Consider the following 20,111-nt stretch of genomic DNA (forward strand, 5'->3'; position numbering starts at 1 on the left):
TATTTTTATTTTTATTATTACTAAGAAGAGTTTAGAAGTGCGTATCTGTTCTCGAGGTTGACGGAAGCTGGGAATTATTATTATTATTATTATTATTATTATTATTATTATTATTATTATTATTATTATTATTATTTCTGTGCTAAGGACTGCATTTTGTTGGGCAAATAAGAGAATTTAGTAGCATTAGTAGATGGGATTTGCCTTTGAAACGGCTCATTTGCTTCGTTCAGGCTCACGTTTAGGCTCAGGGTTGAGGCTTTGCCTTTGTCACGGCGCCTCAGTTGCGCGGGTGCTGTTATCCTTGTTTTGAATATTCTGTCCTTTTATTCTCTTGTCTTTTTTACTCTCCACGTCTTGTATAAAATGTCGTTTTAGTTTTCTGTAAAAGAAAACTATCGTGCAGGCTTTGTCTGTCCGTCCGCACTTTATTTTGTCCGCACTTTTTCTGTCCGCCCTCAGATCTTAAAAACTACTATGGCTAGAGGGCATCAAATTGGTATGTTTATCATCCACCCTCCATATGTTTATCATCCACCCTCCAATCATCAAACATACCAAATTGCAACCTTCTAGCCTCAGTCGTTTTTATTTTATTTAAGGTTACAGTTAGCCATAATCGTGCTTCTGGCAACGCAACAACACAGGCCACCACGGCCGGCTAAGAGTTTCATGGGCCGCGGCTCATACAGCATTATACCGAGACCACCTAAAGTTAGATTAATTTTCGGTGGCCTTGGTTTTACGCTGTACAGAAAACTCGATTGCGCCGAAGAAACTTCGACGCATTTTTTACTTGCTTCGTCTCGATATTACCGTCACTGAATAAGAATCTTCCAACTATTTCAGTTGTGTAATCTTCGAACGGTTCCTGTAGTCCGACTACTCAGCTTCTTTCGTGTGGATTTGTGTTTGTGTATCCTATTGTATCCTATAACTCCTACGTGAAAAGGAGAAAATAAATTGGAGACCCTATTATCAGTTTTCCTTACGCTGCCACTTCCTCGACCGAGAGGGTCAATTTTAGGAGCGTCGAAATTTCACATTCCCGAAAACATCGCCGTACGGTTGAAATAGTGATTCGAGGAGGGAGAGAGAGAGAGAGAGATAGAGAGAGAGAGAGAGAGAGAGAGAGAGAGAGAGAGAGAGAGAGAGAGAGAGATATGAATCCGCTCGTCGTTCGTTCCCTGTTCCTCCTTCTGCAAACACAATGGATAAAAGAGTAGTGATGTGAATGGTGATATACGCTTTTGTTCGTGCAGGGATGATTGAGATGTGGAAATTTTCCCGAAAAATATATCATGAGTAAAAAGGGGGATCTGAAATGGAGGAATTTTTTTTTTACATTATTATTATTATTATTATTATTATTATTATTATTATTATTATTATTATTTTTATTATTATTATTATTCAGAAAATAAACCCTATTCATATGGAACAAGCCCACCGGAGATGCCATCGACTTGGAAGTTCAAGTTTCCAAAGAATAGAAGGTAATGGATAAATACAGAAAGAAGAGATCACTTGATAAAAAAGATTAAAATAAGTAAATTACAAAAATTAATAAATGAATAGATAAAAAATGTTAGGACCAATACCTTTCATACCATATAGCTTTATGACCCAGTACCAGTTTTTGTTTTCATAATATTTCCATCTTCAGAGAATATTTTTACAAAAATATTTACTATACAATTTATTTCCAGAATTCCTGAAGTAACGATATTTCCAATTACTAATTTCACTTGATATATATCCCTGTACACAGTATAGAAGTAGACTTTTCAATATTTCTGAAACGCAAACGGCCAGCTGTGGTAATGGAATATCGCTAGCACTGATGACAGTACCAATATTATAGAGTGGACTATCTCCTTTCTATCGCCACGGCAAACGTTGTTAATTATTCAGATCGTCTATATTTACCTAGACTTGAAAAAAAAACTATCAGAGGTCAATAGAGAGAGAGAGAGAGAGAGAGAGAGAGATACTATGTTGCATCACACTTGATAAACGTCATGTTTATTATAAAAGGCATTTTTAAAACATATCTGTATACGTTATGTTTTTATGGACAGTATTTAGGATATATCTATATTGATGTCCAGTGTTTAAATTATTTATTGCAAACATTTATATGAATTTATTTATTGAAAACATTAATATGACTCTATTTTAAGCACAAGAAACAGACAGAAATAAAAACGACTTGTTAGTGATACACAGTAGTTCCCCACTATTGCCAAAATCCTACTTCACCCTTGACAAAACAATGGAAAAACTTCTGCCTTCCTGGAGAAACAGGGCTTTGAAATTCCAGTGCTTCAAGAAATCAAAACAATGAAAAAACTTTTACCTTACTAGACAGACAGAGCTTTGAAATCCCAGTACCTCAAGAAATCGAAACAATGAAAAACTTCTGCCTCACTGGACAGACAGGGCTTTGAAATCCCAGTACTTCAAGAAATCAAAACAATGAGAAAACTTCTGCCTTACTGGACAGACAGAGCTTTGCAGTCCCAGTACTTCAAGAAATCAAAACAGTGAAAAAACTTCTGCCTTACTGGACAGACCGAGCTGTGCAATCCCAGTACTTCAAGAAATCAAAACAATGAAAAAACTTCTGCCTTATTGGACAGACAGGGTTTTGAAATTCCAGTGCTTCAAGAAATCAAAACAATGAAAAAACCTCTGCCTTACTGGACAGACAGGGCTTTGCAATCCCAGTACTTCAAGAAATCAAAACAATGAAAAAACCTCTGCCTTACTGGACAGACAGGGCTTCGAAATCCCAGTGCTTCAAGAAATCAAAACAATGAAAAAACCTCTGCCTTACTGTACAGACAGAGCTTTGCAGTCCCAGTACTTCAAGAAATCAAAACGATGAAAAACTTCTGCCTTACTGGACAGACAGAGCTTTGCAATCCCAGTACCTCAAGAAATCAAAACAATGAAAAAAAACTTTTGCACTGGACAGACAGAGCTTTGCCCCAGTACCTCAAGAAATCAAAACAATGAAAAAACTTCTGCCTTACTGGACAGACAGGGCTTTGAAATTCCAGTACCTCAAGAAATCAAAACAATGAAAAATTTCTGCCTTACTGGACAGACAGGGCTTTGAAATCTCAGTACTTCAAGAAATCAAAACAAAGAAAAACTTCTGCCTTACTGGACAGACAGGGCTTTGCAATCCCAGTACTTCAAGAAATCAAAACAAAGAAAAAACTTCTGCCTTACTGGACAGACAGAGCTTTGCAATCCCAGTACTTCAAGAAATCAAAACAATGAAAAAATTTCTGCCTTACTGGACAGACAGGGCTTTGAAATCTCAGTACTTCAAGAAATCAAAACAATGAAAAAACTTTTGCCTTACTGGACAGACAGAGCTTTGCAGTCCCAGTACTTCAAGAAATCAAAACAATGAAAAAACTTCTGCCTTACTGGACAGACAGGGCTTTGCAATCCCAGTACCTCAAGAAATCAAAACAATGAAAACTTCTGCCTCACTGGACAGACAGGGCTTTGAAATCTCAGTACTTCAAGAAATCAAAACAATGAAAAAACTTCTGGGCAGACAGAGCTTTGCAATCCCAGTACTTCAAGAAATCAAAACAATGAAAAAATTTCTGCCTTACTGACAGACAGGGCTTTGAAATCTCAGTACTTCAAGAAATCAAAACAATGAAAAAACTTTTGCCTTACTGGACAGACAGAGCTTTGCAATCCCAGTACTTCAAGAAATCAAAACAATGAAAAAATTTCTGCCTTACTGGATAGACAGGGCTTTGAAATCTCAGTACTTCAAGAAATCAAAACAATGAAAAAATTTTTGCCTTACTGGACAGACAGAGCTTTGCAGTCCCAGTACTTCAAGAAATCAAAACAATGAAAAAACTTCTGCCTTACTGGACAGACAGAGCTTTGCAATCCCAGTACTTCAAGAAATCAAAACAATGAAAAAATTTCTGCCTTACTGGACAGACAGAGCTTTGCAATCCCAGTACTTCAAGAAATCAAAACAATGAAAAAACTTCTGCCTTACTGGACAGACAGGGCTTTGAAATCTCAGTACTTCAAGAAATCAAAACAATGAAAAACTTTTGCCTTACTGGACAGACAGAGCTTTGCAGTCCCAGTACTTCAAGAAATCAAAACAATGAAAAAACTTCTGCCTTACTGGACAGACAGAGCTTTGCAATCCCAGTACCTCAAGAAATCAAAACAATGAAAAAACTTTTGCCTTACTGGACAGACAGAGCTTTGCAATCCCAGTACCTCAAGAAATCAAAACAATGAAAAAACTTTTGCCTTACTGGACAGACAGAGCTTTGCAATCCCAGTACCTCAAGAAATCAAAACAATGAAAAAACTTCTGCCTTACTGGACAGACAGGGCTTTGAAATTCCAGTACCTCAAGAAATCAAAACAATGAAAAAATTTCTGCCTTACTGGACAGACAGGGCTTTGAAATCTCAGTACTTCAAGAAATCAAAACAAAGAAAAAACTTCTGCCTTACTGGACAGACAGGGCTTTGCAATCCCAGTACTTCAAGAAATCAAAACAAAGAAAAAACTTCTGCCTTACTGGACAGACAGAGCTTTGCAATCCCAGTACTTCAAGAAATCAAAACAATGAAAAAATTTCTGCCTTACTGGACAGACAGGGCTTTGAAATCTCAGTACTTCAAGAAATCAAAACAATGAAAAAACTTTTGCCTTACTGGACAGACAGAGCTTTGCAGTCCCAGTACTTCAAGAAATCAAAACAATGAAAAAACTTCTGCCTTACTGGACAGACAGGGCTTTGCAATCCCAGTACCTCAAGAAATCAAAACAATGAAAAACTTCTGCCTCACTGGACAGACAGGGCTTTGAAATCTCAGTACTTCAAGAAATCAAAACAATGAAAAAACTTCTGCCTTACTGGGCAGACAGAGCTTTGCAATCCCAGTACTTCAAGAAATCAAAACAATGAAAAAACTTCTGCCTTACTGGACAGCCAGGGCTTTGAAATTCCAGTACCTCAAGAAATCAAAACAATGAAAAAACCTCTGCCTTACTGGACAGACAGAGCTTTGCAATCCCAGTACTTCAAGAAATCAAAACAATGAATAAACTTCTGCCTTACTGGACAGACAGAGCTTTGCAATCCCAGTACCTCAAGAAATCAAAACAATGAAAAACTTCTGCCTCACTGGACAGACAGGGCTGTGCAATCTCAGTACTTCAAGAAATCAAAACAATGAAAAAACTTCTGCCTTACTGGGCAGACAGAGCTTTGCAATCCCGGTACTTCAAGAAATCAAAACAATGAAAAAACTTCTGCCTTACTGGACAGACAGGGCTTTGAAATTCCAGTGCCTCAAGAAATCAAAACAGTGAAAAAACTTCAGCCTTACTGGACAGACAGAGCTTTGCAATCCCAGTACTTCAAGAAATCAAAACAATGAAAAAACTTCTGCCTTACTGGACAGACAGACCTTTGCAATCCCAGTACCTCAAGAAATCAAAACAATGAAAAAACTTCTGCCTTACTGGACAGACAGGGCTTTGAAATCTCAGTACCTCAAGAAATCAAAATAATGAAAAAACTTCTGCCTTACTGGACAGACAGAGCTTTGCAATCCCAGTACTTCAAGAAATCAAAACAAAGAAAAAACTTCTGCCTTACTGGACAGACAGAGCTTTGCAATTCCAGTACCTCAAGAAATGAAAACAATGGAAAAACTTCTGCCTTACTGGACAGACAGGCTTTGAAATTCCAGTACTTTAAGAAATCAGAACAATAAAAAAACTTCTGCCTTATTGGACAGATAGGGCTTTGAAATTCCAGTTTTTCAAGAAATCAAAACAATGAAAAAACTTCTGCCCTACTGAACAGACAGGGCTTTGAAATTCCAGTGCTTCAAGAAATCAAGACAATGAAAAAACCTCTGCCTTACTGGATAGACAGGGCTTTGCAATCCCAGTACCTCAAGAAATCAAAAAAAATGAAAAAACTTCTGCCTTACTGGACAGACAGGGCTTTGAAATTCCAGTACTTCAAGAAATCAAAACAATGAAAAAACCTCTGCCTTACTAGACAGACAGGGCTTTGAAATTCCAGTACTTCAAGAAATCAAAACAATGAAAAAACCTCTGCCTCACTGGACAGACAGAGAGGTCAGCTACTAGACGCCCCAGATTTTGATAATAAAAAAAAACCTGGCACATAAAGAAAAAACAACCAATTTTATCAGAGAGCAGTTTTAAGGATGGGAAGTGACCCATGTGGCTTTTGAATGCGATGGAGAGGAAAAATGTTTTTCAGAAAAAAAAAAAAAACACGCCAAGTCCTTTGATCCAAACACGGACGTAATTGGCAAGCCGAGCATCATGCAGGTTTCTTTTGTTTTTGTTTTTGTTTTTGTTTATTGTTTTTGCGTTTGTTGTTAGATAGTTGGGGTGTGTGCATGTTTGTTTTTTCTCTAGGCAAGGAAGAATGGCGTCATCATTATGTTATATGCCTCGGTCAGATAACAAATATACCTCTCTCTCTCTCTCTCTCTCTCTCTCTCTCTCTCTCTCTCTCTCTCTCTCTCTCTCAGATAACTCTCTAGCTCTCTCTCTTCTTTCTTACCTTACGGTCAGATAACAAATAGCTCTCTCTCTTCTCTCTTACCTCTCTCTCTCTCAGATAACAAATACCTCTCTCTCTCTCTCTCTCTCTCTTTCATAGTTTTCGTCAGATAATAATTACTCCTCTCTCTTTCTCTCTCTTGAATAGCTTTCGCCATCCAGATAACAAATAATTCTCTCTCTCTCTCTCTCTCTCTCTCTCTCTTTGTCAGAACTAAAGCCAATGGGCTCTGTCAGAATATCCCGAAATGTGGAAGAGTTGTCCCGTGAAGAGAATCTTTATAGACACGGATCAAAGTAGTTTTCTTACTCTATTCTTTGACAAAGGCCGACGAGATTGATTGATTGGATGATCGATGGAGTGATTTAACGCTATGAAATGGCGTCACAGATCTAGAGGTTGGAACGCGGGTGGGAGATGCTGTATTGTGATTCTGGTTAAAGGTTATACTTGAGACAGGCATCGTTATACGAAATATGAAAAGAAATTGAACTCTTATACACTTACACATTTATATATATATATATATATATATATATATATATATATATATATATATATATATATATATACAGAGAAAAGAGAGCGAGCTATTTCTACGGATTCAGTATGAAAGTTTGAAAAGGGGACTTCCAAGCAACATATTGTATATTGAAAGTTTTCCGAAAAGGATAAAAAAACCTATTTCAATTTCAGAACGTTTTTTCCCCTTGATAAAATAGACAGACGAAGAAACACGTACCCAATATATTATATATATATATATATATATATATATATATATATATATATATAAACCCATTTCTGTTTATATATTTATATATTATAAAATAGATACACATGTATATATATATATATATATATATATATATATATATATATATAAACCCATTTCTGTTTCTGAAGTTTTTATGACTTGATAAAATAGACACACATGTATATATATGTATATATATATATATATATATATATATATATATATATATATATATATATATATATATATATATATATACACTATATATATGTAGATATATATATATTATATATAGAGAGAGAGAGATTCATATATATATATATATATATATATATATATATATATATATATATATATATATATATATATATATTATATATATATATATATATATATATGTATATATATAGTATGTGTTTGTGTTTACCTGTCATATATATACACCTACTTGTTTGCTTGTTTTCAAGAAGAGCGCAGTCAGAACTAAGCATAAAGTTGGTCGACGTTCAGCAAATAAAACGAGAGGATTTGCCTTCGTCAAACAAAAATAAAACATTTGTCACGGAACAAAAACAAAAATAGAGCTCGGATAGAACGTCAAAGGATTTTTGATAAGTTAAGGCTGACAAACCCAACTTTTGTGTGTCGTGGGTTTGCGTTTCCTCCCCCCCCCTTTTTTTTTTTATTTACGTTCTGTTCCTCTAAAAAAATTTCGTTCAACAGGAAACAGAAAAAGATGAAGGCAAAATACTTGTTTTTTCGAAGGGAATATTTAATTTTTCTGAAGTTATATTCACCTTTCTCTTATTTATAAAATAATATCTTGTGGTTCAGGGTTAGTAGTTTCATTAAAACCAATGGCACACCAGTTAAACAAATCTTGATCTATTTAGGTCGAGAAGTAATATATCCGATCTTCTCAATCATAAAATAATTTTAGATAGCCCATTGGCAGCTAATGTCCCGGTAGACAGACCTATGGACCACCCCAAAATGTCCATAGATTTGGTTGAACAATAACAAAGGTGGAGGATAAAAGTTTGGCAGAAACATTTTCAGCTCGGGTGGCATCATAAGGTGAGATCCAATATCCGTCGGCCCTAGACACAGGTCTGCTAATGTTACAGAATGTGCAAGTCCCACATTCAAAGCGAAAATGTCGTTACAAACGCTTATAAGAGAATTGGAATCAAGTACAGAAGCATCCCAAGAGTGCTGGAAGGTAGGGAAATGCCGAGGTGTTTGTAAGGAAGTACTGGATCATACGAAGACATAATTCTGCTTTTCAGTGCATGCTTGAAGCATATGCGAAGCCACCAATCTCATTCGTGATGTATTGTTTTTCGTATTTTATGGCTGATGGTGTGATCGACTTGATGATCGTCTAATTTCAAGAGTAACTGCCTTATTTCATCAAAATTTAATTATAAAAACCGTCTCTCTCACCATCCAGGATAGATGGTGAGAGAGAGAGAGAGAAGAGATAGAGACTTCATACTTAGCTGAAACGGGTCAGTGACAAAATCACCGTCGATGCAGATCAATCAAAAAATTGGAAAAAAAATGCGTATCCGACACTTTGCCGATAAAGGGACGAAACGGTAGAATTCTGAAGTGCGTTGAAGGAGACCAATTTTACCCATTTTATTTCCGATTTCCGTAAAAATTATTATCATCCTGTAATGATTTGTAACGCTCTTCAGAAATCCATCGTTCCGTTCCTTTTTTTGGGCAGTGTCGAAAATACATTTTTAAACAGACTTTTTAAGTTATCTGCATCGACGTTGATTTTTTCATTGACCTCCTTTTTCGGCTGAGTATCAAGTCTGTCTCTCTCACCTTGAAGGTCCGAGCACAGGCCGATACGAATTGAAAAGTCCCAGTCATTACAAGCTGTGTTTACCGCGGGTAACAAACGAATCGGATCTTTCCTAGAGAGGGTTTGAACCCGGCATGTATCCACCTTTGCGGCGTGTTTAGTACAAGCCCCTTGGGGATGACCGTCAAAACTTGAACAAAAGACTGTAATTAACATAAAGATAATGATGCCCCCAAGAAATATTAGTCCTAGATAACGGCCACCGAAAACTATTGGGGGTCACCATCTAGGAAAGTTCCAAAATAAATCTTCCCTTAGCAGTGAGACACTACAGCATATATATATCCGTCGCGTGAGACGCCCATCTATACCGCTGCACCATTTCCCGGTCGAAAAGCACCAGAGGAAATAAAAATAAAAATAAAAAGTGTATGATATTCTCCTTAGTGACTGGGCTGATGCGGTAACCCCAGCGTGGCGGTGTCTGTAAGAGAAGAAGAAGAGCAGAGTTTAAGCGCTCCAGTCAATAAGTCCTTTCTACGCCTTTTGCTTATCGCGTTGGCTGGTGGAAAATGAGCAGTTCCTCTCTGGTGGACGCTGCTTCACAATATGCGCGCCATTCTGACCACGGCGGGTTCCGCCTGCGTCAATATCGTTTATCCGTTTTCTGCTGCTTTCGTTCCTCTCTCTCTCTCTCTCTCTCTCTCTCTCTCTCTCTCTCTCTCTCTCTCTCCCCGTCAGAACGAGGAAGGTACAGAGAATAGCAAATGAGCTCTAAATTGTTGATCAAGACGTTTGCAGTTTCCTACATCTCGGCTCGCTTGCCGCCTTATACTTCGGTTTCATCGACTGAGTTCCTCGAGATATTGTGAGCCTCCGGCTGAGTTATATGGGGAACAAAGATAGTGCGAGTGTGTGTGTGTGTGTGTGTGTGTGTGCGCGCGCGCGCGCTCCGGCTGATAAAGTGGGACTGGGGAAAATGCGGAGCCAGATTAATATGAATGAGTGAGAGGTATTGATGGAGTAATGCAGGGAACTGGGATAGATGTGGTTGAGAGAAAGAGAGGGGAGATAGAAAGAGAGAGAGAATGCATGTGTACTTAGTATAACAAAAATCATATCGTTTCTTAGTTACTGAAGTCAGTCAGTGAATTACTTCTGGACACGTTCTTGATTGACAGCTTGATGTCCTAATCCAATTCACACCAGAAGAAAATAAGAAAAATTAAAGAAAAAGAAATGAGGTTCAGTCCTAAAAAAAAAAAAATTGATGGACGCGCCCCTTCAAAAGAAATATTGCCGTGGGAATCAGGGAAAACGAGAGAAGGTAGAGAGATCCGAAGCTGGACTGCAGAGTGATGAAAATACTCTAGGGAATCCTGTTATATATGTAGGATATTGTGGCCAGGGGAAAACGTCCTGTAGGGAAGGAGAGGCCTCCCCCCACCCCTCTCAAGGGATCTGCAACTGAAATAGCATCAAGAAAACCAAGGGAAAGTCACCCTATTGTGGAGAGGGTATAATGGAGGTGTGGGGGGGATAAATTTCCCCAAAAATTATCGTGTTCCAGTAAAGTCTTAACATTTATGTGTTTGTGTGTGTGTGTGTGTGTGTATTGTCATTTGTAGCAGTGCGAATGCATGGCATAAATAAATCCATCAGTCTATGTTTAACATTCAGGTTTCGACTGCAATTTTGGGTTCCTCGACCTAAGCTTACCTGTCCAGACCAATTCAACAGTCCCAAAAGAGTTTGAAGATAGCAGACAGATCGCCTATAGTCACCAGCGAGATTTAGGCGTGTTTACGTAGCACTGTAACTTTCCAAATTCCCTTCTTTTACGCAAAAGCCTGCGGTGGGACGTACAACTTAATATCTTTTTCTAAAAAGGAGAAGGTTGGAGATAGATCTTCTCCTTGAAAGGTGGAAGGAAGGGCGATGCGACTAATTAGAACAAAAAATTAAATTACTGAACCGTTTCCGAAAGTCTTGATCACTTCATGTGACAGGTGCTGGTCTCAGGTGAGTTTCCTCTGCGATTGTCAATTAATGGTCACTTATATCTTATAATCACTCTCCCTAGGCATACGTTTTTTTTTTACAGAAAAACTTACAGCACTTAGTCAGATCAACACCACGTGTTTGTTTGTTTTTTTTTTCCCTTGCTCCAAAAACATCAATTTTATAAAAAAAAAAAAAATTTTACATGAGCATTTTACCCTTGTATCTTTGAATCTCATTAACATAACTTTCTACTGTTATTTTTTTTACACCACTATTACTGTTACTTTTCTTTTCTATGTTACTCTACTCATTATTCTCTCTTCATTATAACCTCATATGATTTATCAGTGACTGAACTTTCTCTTCATGTATTCTTTCCAGGCTTTTACCATAAATGAAGTTTTTCGCCACTATTCCCAGTCTGCGATACACAACATGAGACTATCGTCTGATCCGCGACCTTTTCAAAAACATCCACCGTTCTTATCCTACAAATTTCAGCCAACATCACTCTCTCCTTCCCCCTTCTCCCATAACATCCCAATCACCCACCTTCAACATCCACAAACACATCAGAAGTTGCTTCCTCGTCTTACGAAACTCAAACTAAAGTAGACAAGTCTTTCACAACATTTTCTTTAGAGCCAACTCCATTTTTATCAACAAAGTTCCGAATGACTTTCACTGGGCTGTTATTCATAGACTTTCGTCCTTCAAATTCGAACTTTTTTTTTTTTTTTTTAATTCGTTTGCTCTTGCGTACGATGCGAGGTTCCTCCGTCCAGAGCATTTTATCCTGTCTAGTTTTTTTTCATGAACTGCGATATTGTTTTCCCTTGTATTTTCTCTTCAGTATCATCTACCTTCCTCTTCGGTTTTTTCGGGATGTTTACGATCCAATTCCTTTCGCCTTTTCCCCTTCTTCCTTTCAATTTTTTAACGCCATCTACTCCCCTGCTCTCGATGGCCTACGTTGATGGTGGTAATTTTCATCTCTCGAACTTCTTCCCATCTAACTTTGTACAGATATTTGGATTTTTCAAATCCATTTCTTTTCGCCTACTCCCTTCTTCCTTTCACTTTCTTTAACACCATCTACTTCTCTTCTCTCAGTAGCCTACATTGATGACGGTACATTTTCATCTCTCGAGCTTCTTCCCGTCTAACTTTTTACGGAGACTTTATCCAATTTATGTCTATACGGTGCCCTTGCATTCAGCTTTCCAGATCAGTTGTCCATAGCTTGGATCCATAGCTACCTTCTGTCCTTAACTATCTTTTATCGGGAGATTGTCAAACGTACTTTGAGCTCATGTAGTGTACATCTCTTATCACACATTTTTACCTGGGAGAGAGAGAGAGAGGCAGGCTTCTCGCTTTTTCTTTTTCTCATTCACCTGAGTGTGCATGATGTACAGCAATCTCTAGAGCACAGGTTCATGTACTTCCAGGGATACGCTACGTCTGTGAACTCTGTTTTTCTTGACTCTCTCTCTCTCTCTCTCTCTATTAGGTGTCAAAGTGCGTGCAGCCATCAGCTAGAGACTTATTTCTCTTTTTGCAATTCCAGTAACAATATCATGCATGTTCTCTCTCTCTCTCTCTCTCTCTCTCTCTCTCTCTCTCTCTCTCTCTCTCTCTCTCTCTCTCTATTAGGTGTCAAAGTGCGTGCAGCCATCAGCTAGAGACTTATTTCTCTTTTTGCAATTCCAGTAACAATATCATGCATGTTCTCTCTCTCTCTCTCTCTCTCTCTCTCTCTCTCTCTCTCTTAGGTGTCAAAGTGCAGCAGCCATCAGCTAGAGACTTATTTCTCTTTTGCAATTCCAGTAACACAATATCATCCATGTTCTCTCTCTCTCTCTCTCTCTCTCTCTCTCTCTCTCTCTCTCTCTCTCTCTCAAACCTTAGCTCCTTCGAAGCTGTGCGACAATACATATTTTACTGCTTTGCTTTTTACCTTGAGGTCTTTGAACAAAAAAAAAAAGACTGGAAAGTGTGTGGTATTGTTCTCAGCATAAACACGCAACCATACAAGTAGAAATAATATTTGTATCTTTGCAAGCATGATTTCCCAGGGACACACACACACACACACACACACACACATATATATATATATATATATATATATATATATATATATATATATATATATATATATATATATATATATATTTGTGTATGTGTAAGTTTCAACCCTCGCAATGGGAAGACGATTCACCCACCGCCTAGACAGCATAGAAATGTGAGGCTCAAACTTCACCCCTCTCCCAAATTGCACACGCAAACAAAAAGTATCGAAACTTTTAACATTTTCCTCCCCTCTTAATATATATATATATATATATATATATATATATATATATACTATACATATATATATATATATCATTTATACATATATATCTCTCATTTGTGCTTGTGTACGCGTCAAGCATAATTACTCATTCACTCCTAGCTCGCAAGCGCGCCGGATCGTCGCTCACTCTGCCTTACAACGCGCGTTCATCAGAGGCATATATATACAGTATATACGTATACGTGCCTGGATGGATTTGGCAATGGAGACACAAGTTGTCGTGTTAGCTCCTTCTGCATTTCATGAATTAGTGACGCGTGCGTATCGATTCGGTCGTAGGGAACTCTGCCATTGATGTCTACTAGAACCGCGACTGAATGTTTTGTGCTTCTTGTTTTTTTTTTTTTTTTTTTTTCTTTTACGGGCTAAAGTACTCTGTTGAGAGTATTGTTGTTTAGAGTATTTCTTTTTAAAGTATTCTGGTTAGAGTATTCTGTTTAGAGCATTACTGTTTAGAGTAATTCTGTTTAAAGTATTATGATTTAGAGTAATTCTGTTTAAAGTATTATGATTTAGAGTAATTCTGTTTAAAGTATTATGATTTAGAGTAATTATGTTTAAAGTATTATAATTTAGAGTAACTCTGTGTTTAAAGTATTATGATTAGAGTATATTCTGTTCAGAGTAACTGTTTTGAAAGTATTGTCTAGTGTATTTCTGTTTAGAGTAGTTGTGTTGAGAGTGTTTCTGTTTAAAGTTACTCTGTTTAGAGTATTTCTCTTTAAAGTACTCTGTTTAGAGAAATTCTTTTGAAAGTATTCTGATTAGAGTATTTCTGTTTGAAGTATTCTGTTTACGACTGGTTTTACTTTTATCAGTTCCACATCTACTACTTTTCTCTTTTTTTAGTTTTGTTTCTTACTTTTTTTTTAAGTTTTTTGATGAACGGGACTCAGACATTAAGTAGATGTTATTTTATACTTAATTCAAATGTCTCAGTAAATAAATAATCAAGCCCATATGATAAAATATGTAACCTCACAGTGGTTTGTATTATTATTATTATTATTATTATTATTATTATTATTATTATTATTATTATTCAGATGAACCCTATTCATATAGAACAGGCCACCAAAGGGACCACTGACTTGAAATTCAAACTTCCAAAGAATATTATGCTGTTCATTCGAAAGGAATAACAGAAGGCAATGGAAAATACAGAAAGAGAAGATCGGTTATTAGGAAAACGGATAGACTAACAAATTAAAAAGTGAATAAATAGAAATACAAGTAAATCATTAAAATACAAGGAGATCTGCAACGAAAAATCGTTCAAATTAACTCACTGAAAGACTGATTTTACCAAGGTCTTTCTCTTGGCCTTGGATTTTACATGAATTCATTTTAACTTAATCTTTTGCTATATTTTTGTCATCTTTTTTGCAGCAAGATTAATGTTCATTAATGCTTCGTTTTCACGCTGTGCTTCATTCGTATACCTTTTTTCAGGCTTCGTAACTCTGACTCATAATAATACGTTCGTGCAAGCTTATTGGCGCCAAATGTGTTGCCACCTTGGAGGGTTGCGTCTGTAGATCACTTTGTCGTATGCTTTAGTTACTGTTTTCCTCACCCCTCGGACAGAATGAATAAAAAGATGATAAATTGTTAACCTCGAAAATCCTCTTCTATAATTTATCTGCAAGATATCTTATCCTATAAAATGTCAGGTACGGGAATTTATCTGCAAGATATCTCATCCTATAACGTATCAGGTACGGGAATTTATCTGCAAGATATCTCATCCTATAACGTGTCAGGTACGGGAATTTATGAGCTAGATATCTTAATCTATAACGTATCAAGTACGGGAATTTATCAGCTAGATATCTTAATCTATAACGTATCAAGCACGGGAATTTATCTGCAAGATATCTTATCATATAACGTATTAGGTACGGGAATTTATCTGCAAGGTATCGCATCCTATAAAATATCAGGTACGGGATTTGATCTGCAAGATATATCATCCTATATCATATCAGGTACGGGAATATATCTACTAGATGTCTTATCCTATAACGTATCAGGTACGGGAATTTATCTGCTACATATCTCATTCTATAACGTATCAGGTACGGGGAATTTATCTGCAAGATATCTTATCATATAACGTATTAGGTACGGGAATTTATCTGCAAGATATCTCATCCTGTTACGTAACAGTTACGGGAATTTATCTACAAGATATCTTATAACGTATTAGATACGGGAATTTATCTACAAGATATCTCATCCTATAGCGTATTAGGTACGGGAATTCATCTGCAAGATATCTCATCCTATAACATGATAGGTGCTGGATGACAGATCGGTGATAACATAAAAAAAAAAAAATTATTTTACGTCACTGGAATACTTTTGTAAACATTAGTAAATTCTCTCGGAAAAGAATAGTATTTTTTTTTAAACCAGTTGGATCTTCGCGTCGTCTCATTAGCTCATTTGAACCTCGTGAAAAACACTGGACGCAGAGCGATTCCAAACTCTCGTAATCTCTCCCCGGCGATGACGAAGAACCACTGCAGTGTAACCCGCATGAAACGGTTCCTTTCGGGGCTGATTTTCGCTTCTGTCTAAATCGCCTTGCCCAGAATCTACCGACTTGTCCACGCGTGAACCCTAATATACTATTCTCCTGGCATTTTAACACATTTTCATCTGTTCATTAATTTGTTAATTTATTTTTTCTTTTTAGTAAGCGAGATCTCTTCTTTTTGTATTTCCCTTTACCGCCTCTTACTTCTTCCTATTGGACACCGTAATACTCTTTGGAAGCTTGATTTTCCAGTCAATGGTCTAAGGCCTTAGGTGGGCTTGTTCCATATGAATAGGGTTCATCTTCTGAATAATAATAATAATAATAATAATAATAATAATAATAATAAGCAAAATATTTTATTTTGTATTAAATTTAATACGTTCTGAGCGCGATGCGCCTTTGAAAACGCGTGGGCGTTAGGTGAGAGGGCAGTAGCGCGGGCATTAGCGCTCAGCGACTCGATATGACGTGTCGCAAAGTCGTATACTATCCGCACTCTGAACGCTCGAGGCAGAACTTGACAACAGTGGAAACACCGTTTTGAGCTTCGTCCTGCTGCCTGCTGTCCCTGTGTGGGTTGGTGAATAATTTATCTGGGCTGAAAAGGCAGCGCACTCGTAACATTTTTCTTTTGTTCACTTTACACAACACTGTCACCTAGCAGACTAGCCAGTTCGTAAGTCATTTAAAAGGTAGTTTTTTTGCCGTTAGTTTGAACAGCAACAGTCCTGGATAGGAGTGGGTATTAGCTATAATAGATTGAACATTAGCAGTCTTGGATGGGAGTCAAAAGACGATCAGAAATGCCTGATGAACGTTCGCGATCGTACCACACGAGACCTTTCCGTAAATGTAAACACAGTCCACACGCAAGCACATCCCATCCCACCCCCACCCCGCCTCGAAATCCCGCATAGTGGCCAGGCTTCTGATGGAATAAGGACGAGGAGAAGAAGAAGAAGAAGGAATAAAGAAAAGACACTCGCTATAAGACACTCTCTGAAAGACACTCGTTCGCTTCGGTGTTTATGTAAAAAGAAGAAGAAGAGGAATCCAAAAGCCCAGTAATTTTGCACCTTCTGTCACCTTTGTCTTCGTGTGTGTGTGTGTGTGTGTGTCGTGTATCTCCCGTTTCCCCGTATTCAGCAACAGCTGATAACAGACGTCCACGAGACACACGTCCCGATACACGAAGATAAAGCACAGATCTTCCGTCACTTCAGCGCAGGAAGGAGCTGGAGATAAAAGGAGGAGTCACAGAGAAAGAGAGGAAGGTCGAGAGAGAGAGAGAAAAGAAAGAAGGTGGGGAGGACACTCACGTATCTTCGGAAGAGACGGTTTGGTCTGCGAGGACCATGTTGATGCCGCCGTTTACCAAGAAGGTCCAGCCCAGCCAGCCAGGTCCCAGCAGTGCCACAATCGCTACTGCCTGGGAAAATCGATGAGGGCGCTCTCGCTCGCTCGCTCGCTCGGCCGTCCACGCCGGCCGTCGTCGTCAGGGTATGGAACGCGCCTGCGCCACCGCCTCCTCCTTTCCTACCTGAATGGGAAACCTCCGACGACAGAGATGGGATACAGAGAGCAAAAGAGAGAGAGAGAGAGGGAGAGGCTGGGAGAAGCACAGGGGGAAAAGGGCTGTGAGAGTTATAGAGAGAGAGAGAGAAGGAGAAAGAGAACATACAAAAGCTAAGTCGACATTTTATAAGTAAAATGTCCTGTCCCTGAGAGAGAGAGAGAGAGAGAGAGAGAGAGAGAGGCTGGGAGAAGCACAGGGGAAAAGGGCTGTGAGAGTTATAGAGAGAGAGAGAGAGAGAGAGAGAAGTTGAAAGAGAACATACTAAAGCTAAGTCGACATTTTATAAGTAAGATGTCCTGTCCCTGAGAGAGAGAGAGAGAGAGAGCAAACAAAAACTAAGTCGACATTTTATAAGTGAAATGTCCTATTCCTGAGAGAGAGAGAAAGGCTGGGAGAAGCACAGGGGTGAAAGGGCTGTGTGTGTGTGAGAGAGAGAGAGAGATAGAGAGATAAAAAAAACCAAGTCAACATTTTATAAATAAAATGTCCTATCCCCGAATTCCTCAAGCATTCGAGGAGTCACTTCCTTAAAAAGATATGACGGCAACTATAAACCCTTTTTCTGTCTTCGCCGTCAGTCTGAATCGAGTGACATTTCGGCGCAAATATTTGATACACGGGGGGGAGGGGGGGGCATATAGAAAAAGGACAACGCATATCAATCGCTTTAAACTCTCTGACACGACAGCGAAGGGGTCTGTGGGAGGGAGGCATCTACCTCTGTCCAGCCCCACTAACAAGGGGGGAGAGAGAGAGAGAGAGAGAGAGAGGGTGCCACCGGTATATCATATGAATAGCATTTATACAGCCTCAGAAGCTTACCATACTATTCACCGCAGTTAGTCTCGCGTATTACGAACGCGTGGGACAAGTTCTCAGCCCACTCCCCCTTTCTCTCTCTCTCTCTCTCTCTCTCTCTCTCTCTCTCTCTCTCTCTCTCTCTCTCTCTCCACCTTGCCTCCAATCCTGACCTTAAAAGATTGGAAAGCAAAATTGATAACTATTATAGTGAAACGAACAGCTGATTGGGAATATGGAACCAGAGAAGTCTGTGCTTTAAGAATGGCTCGATTACAAATCCCTTCGCATTACGTGCTTGCTTGCTTGCTTTGGGCAAAGTTCTTGCCCATTTGCCTTCCCTGGTCCTTCTCAACCTCGGTCTGTAGGACAGGATATTCACTACCATTAATATTTACTCTGGGAATTGAAGCCTTGTCATTTGGCTTATTGCATTGTACCTGTTTGTCTGTCAAGTTGTGCAATGTTGTTGGAGTTAATCGCGTTTATGCTCGAGTTTGTTTAGTCGGATTTTCAGCTGTATCTGTACAAGCGCTGGAACCCGGCACTGCTGTCTCCCCTACCCTTCCGATCCCCTACCTACCCACCCCGCCCTCACCGGGGCGGACAAACATGTTTGCAGGGGGAGGGTGGATGTCTCCCCTGCCCTCCCGTTCCCCCTACCTATTACCTAAATTTCACAAAATTAGTGATACAAAATCAAACGCCCTCTACAAGACAGACAGCATGAAAGGCGGCATGAGTTTCAGTATTATTAGCAAAGAAGCAGTAAATAATAATAATAATAATGATAATAATAATAGTAATAATAGAAGTATGCATACAAATCGGGTAAGAAAGAAAACAAATAAAAGGCGAGTGCTTCCGGTCGTATCATTGATCGATGTTATTGAAAATCCAATTGTGAATGGCTCTGCTCATTAGGATTACATGAGGACACTTCGAATGAATAGTTATTATTATTATTATTATTATTATTATTATTATTATTATTATTATTATTGTATGGGAGAAACAAATCCACAATTATGTATGGGTCCATGTTTTACTGTGAATTTATTTCTCCCATTTCAAGACTCGTGCTACTACTACTGCTGTTATTATTATTATTATTATTATTATTATTATTATTATTATTATTATTATTATTATTATTATTATTATTATTATTATTATTATTATTATTATTATTATTATTATTATTATTAATTATTAAATGGTTTTCCATTGTTATTATTAAATGGTCTAGTATTAGTGTTATGTTTTATTACCTCAGCTTTGTTCCAGGTCTAAACTTGCATGACAGACTATGTGCGTTTGTGAGTTTGTATGTATGTGTGTGTATTCGTATGCATGCGTGTCATATTGTAAGGACTGGAGATTGAGTGACACACTGGCTGGGTGTTAACTGGTTCATTGGTGGTTCCTTACTGAGATGAATGTACAGAATCTTCGAGGATGTTATTGACGTGTGCGAGCGGTAAAGTAGCATCTACGCCCACACAGGTGAAAACAGAGGTAAAAGATTGACGAACACACGAACACACCACACACGTGTGTTTGGAAGAGAAGGCGTCGGGCTCTTACAATATCGTCACAATAAAAAAAAAAAGCACCCAAAGGGTGCA

At 38.1% G+C, this 20,111-nt stretch overlaps 2 protein-coding genes across 5 annotated transcripts in view; one reads left to right on the forward strand and one right to left on the reverse strand.

Moving 5' to 3' along the window:
* Window positions 1-17,570, reverse strand: part of LOC136842886 (uncharacterized) — an 89,272-nt gene extending 71,702 nt beyond the window's left edge. The window contains 1 exon segment of the mRNA XM_067110793.1: window positions 17,429-17,570. The gene's annotated coding sequence lies outside the window, so the exon portion shown is untranslated.
* Window positions 1-20,111, forward strand: part of LOC136842887 (beta-1,4-glucuronyltransferase 1-like) — a 285,173-nt gene that overhangs the window by 251,555 nt on the left and 13,507 nt on the right. The window lies entirely within an intron of this gene.

Source organism: Macrobrachium rosenbergii, chromosome 10 (genome assembly GCF_040412425.1).
Source record: "Macrobrachium rosenbergii isolate ZJJX-2024 chromosome 10, ASM4041242v1, whole genome shotgun sequence".
NCBI classification, from domain to species: Eukaryota; Metazoa; Arthropoda; class Malacostraca; order Decapoda; family Palaemonidae; genus Macrobrachium; species Macrobrachium rosenbergii.